General features: G+C 37.7%; 1 pseudogene; it reads right to left on the reverse strand.

Annotated features, from left to right (window-relative positions):
- Nucleotides 1–1,497: 1,497 nt before the first annotated feature.
- On the reverse strand, nt 1,498–2,186 carry LOC149219565 (uncharacterized; annotated as a pseudogene).
- Nucleotides 2,187–4,104: the final 1,918 nt, after the last annotated feature.

Raw genomic sequence — 4,104 nt, forward strand, 5'->3', positions numbered from 1 at the left:
AACTCTTGCAGAACAATTGTGACAAATATGAATGCTGGAAATACATCAAACAAGTATCCATTGGGCCTATGGAGTCAACAACACTTCAATACAACAAAGATCTTGACCTTACATGGAAGTCAGGGCATTCAGCATTTGAATATGCAGAATATACACTCATAAGGAACCACACAGTTTATAGATGCATACAGGAAATCAGAGCACATTCAGTGAATTCTGAGTGATTATACATCCATACCACTGTAAACAAAACTAAGAAAAGGACAACATCACTCATTCTGAATATAAAAAATCCTTCATGAATCCTGAGAAGTAAAATCAAAATTATATTACTGAAAGTGAGTCTTTACATAAGCCAAAAACAAGCTGTGTCATAAAATTTTCCAACCCCCATTACATTGTTGTTTCAGCTATATATAGAACTCTTATTCTAACTGATCGAGATTCCTCCTCCAGCATGAGGGGAATTCGAGAACTACTTCTAATGACACCTATTAACCCTTTAACTAACTAATAAATACAACAAGGTGCTGACTGGAGTTTTTTAGAGATCTAAATCAAGTAGGATTCTAACACCGTGTCATGCTAATAATATCCTTGATTACAATGGTTCTCGTTCTCTGACATCTGGTTCCATTTGGCGGTGGCTGTGATGGACCTTTAATGCTTCATGTTGCTCTTTAATATCACATGTTTTCCAATGTCATGAAACATCGGAAATTATCCCTGTTTGTCGGTCCTTGGTTTGCCTCAAAATGTTCGAATCCAAAGAAGCATGCCTTTTATCTTTGATTTCCCAAATTGAACAGATTGCCACGTCCATGATGTGCTGGCCACCCTTTTCCATGTACCTGTGTGATGACAAAACCTTTCAAAAAGATTTGCTGCTTTGACAATCATAATTGATCAATTGAATTGTAACATGCAGCTACAGCAGTTTCGTAGCGCGCTACGAAACTGCTGTGTAATTTCAAAAACACAGTCTTCCTTTCATAGCTAAATGATCGCCAGTGTTCATGGTTTAAGCACCTTACTCCCTTGATCATTTTGACAAGATTTTCTTACAACTTTTCAAGAAACAGATATTTCTCCTGAGGAAAAGATGCAATGACACCAATAACACCATTGACTGTTTCAAATATAACTGTATGAATCTGGCTGGTACCTCACTGGCTGATTAATGGATGCATTGCCTCTTTGCCCTTGGATCTCCTTGATTTCGTGGGTTTACCTGCCCCAGAATTTTACGATTGTGCCAACGTAGAGTTTTGGGATGATTGGGCAGGTGCGATTGCATTTAAAAGAGCTACACCAACATGAGCTTGTTACCTATATTACAAGCCAATATCTCTAGTAACACTAGAATGAGAAAACTATTCTCAGAAGTTCTCCCATTCATAAGCCAATATTTTATGCCAAAAGGAACTTGAGGTATTACATTAAAATAATACCGTGAACCAAAAAACTTGTAAAAGAATTTGATGCTTAATGCATGCACTATGAACCATCTGAAGGATTTGCCACACCATGATCTCTGTAAATCTCAAAATCATCAGGACTCCACCGGCATACAAGGTTGAAGTGGAATGTAGCCATTTGAACACACATTAAATGTAGTATGCGAGATGCTTCGGGTGATATTGGCTCTCCTTCTCCGCAAACTACACGATCTGCTACTAATTCTATCACACCTTTATTTAATCGAACTAGCATCCCCTGCTTCCGCAGAAATGGTTCCATCTCATGCGTGAATTGTTCCAAAGGACCTTAATTCAACTCAACCGTTTCTGTTGCAAGTGATCCAGTCCTTGCAAAATCACGCTCTTCAAAAGTTTCAAAAATTCTCATAACCTCTTCTTTTGGTAGATTGGAAAAGAATAGACCACATTCACCATGTAACATCTCACTAGCTTTATGAATACCCTCCTTGACTTCATCAGCAGCTATGCGACCCAATGCAATCTGTAATACTTTGTTTGATCCTAGAAAGAACCTGCTGCTACCTTTTAATCGGTCCCTGAGATCTTTGAACTTCACATTCCACATATTCTCAAATGAGAAAACATATACTGAGATGTAATCCTCCACAGCTTGCCTCACTTGATTCACTATTGATTCCTTATGCTCCCTTCCCTTCTTTTGGTTTTAGAAAGAGTCACCATTTTGTTGCGCTTAGACTTCGGCATCTTTGATGCTGGGAGTAAATTAGAGCAGAACAAAGGCCAAAGTAGCAAACACGCTTAACAGAATATAGCGTCAGAGCAAGGGTTTATCTTCGAATAGAGTTTTTGTCGCATTAAATCTCGTTGAAGGTGTTGCTTTGTGCCTTTTAAATGAGAGACATGTGGAATACAGTCAAATCCCACCGCATTTAGGCCCTTTCCCAGGCGGTCCAATCCGGGTATTGTTAACATTAATAATATGATGGCCTCTGCTGCTACAGTGTACCCATGAAGGCCACATTTAGACTGCAATTCTCTTGAACCATCATCACGGAGCTCCTATTTGTATAACTGAATCTTTTGATTGATGCCAGCAAGCAACTTTCCATTAAATGCATTCAGATCGTAAACTGAACCCTTTGTCTCCTTCTCAGCAACAACTGCAACATGTGCCAATACCAAGACACCTAATGACCTAAAACACAACTGATTCTGATAAGTATGACAGCTGGGTGAGATTTGCTATGGATCAGCACAAAATCACCTGGACCGGGTTTCTGCGCTACGAAATCACATGAAACATGTTGCGCTGCGAAAACACCTAAAACTGACTTATGCGCTACGAAATCACTTAAGGAGTTTTGTAGCACATAATAACCTTTGAACAGAGCTGACACATGGAAATTGTGTGAATTATGAGACCAGTGGTGAATGAGAATGCATAGTGGACTCCTAAGACTCAGACTCTAAGGCAAACAAAAACTCAAACTTAGACTAGCACCGATTTTTTTTTTTTTTACCATCAAACTAATGTGAGCGGTTTTGAAATCAGAATTCTTAAGTGATAACAAAATCAACATGTAAGTGACCTATAACAATATGTAACTAGTCATATACTCATGACGATGCATTCTACAAAATTAACATCAAATTCTCCATGAAAACCTTACTACAACCATAATCAATCATCAATAAAATGAAACAAGCACATGGAAAGTAAGTGTAAGAGGCACACATGAAACTGACATGCATGCATGACAAGCACACACCACCCATCTAGTCTGAGGGGTGAACCATGCTATGATACCACTCTCTAACACCCTCCTCACACATCTACTGTTAGGTCCCTATACTAGTATTTTAACCCCTTATTATTATTAGTGCAACCCCCTTATTGTATTATTGTGCCCATATAATCCCCATGTTGTTATTATTGTGCCCCATAGAAGCCCACTATTGTTATTGTTGTGCCCCTACAATGTTATTTTCATGTAGGCTCTAATTGTATTGGGACCCCTTAGACTCTTATATATAGAAAGGAGGACTTTTCATTTGTATCATCCAATAATTGTTCATTTGCTTAATGTAAAGGAGGTTTCCCCCTTGAAGAGGTTGATTTTGAAGTCATTGATCTATCTTTTTTTCTATTTTGTGAGTTGGTTGCATAACATTTGGTATTAGAGCTTTGGATTCTAGGGTTTCACTACTTCAAATAGGTCATTGTGGCATTTTCGCTATTAATTTTTTCTATGAAGTTTCAGAAACTGAAATTAAAAATCCTTTGATATGAAATCTTGATTAAATTCAGGTTTAAATTTCAGATCTTTCCTCACTGTATTTTTGGAGATATGATCCAAGGAAGCTAGGTTTTTGCTGGCTCCCAAATTATATCTCAAACATGTGACCTGGGGAAAATCTTCATAACTTTCTCCCTGAGCCTCAAAAGTAAATTTCATAAAATTTTATATAAATACAATGGACTGTAGTTTTTTGTATATTGTTTCCAAGTACGAAGGTTAAAAACATGACACATGGAACTTCATACAAGTTCGCTCTACTGAACAAGTCTATAATCATGCCATCGTGAGATATTTGGAATAACTCTTTCTTGGATAATCCAATCTTGATCAAAATTGTGGGGTTGGAAAGAGGACTCATAAGG

This window comes from Pinus tabuliformis, chromosome Q, assembly GCF_031772625.1.
Source record: "Pinus tabuliformis cultivar Carrire ecotype Pingquan chromosome Q, CPIR1, whole genome shotgun sequence".
In the NCBI taxonomy this organism is placed as follows: Eukaryota; Viridiplantae; Streptophyta; class Pinopsida; order Pinales; family Pinaceae; genus Pinus; species Pinus tabuliformis.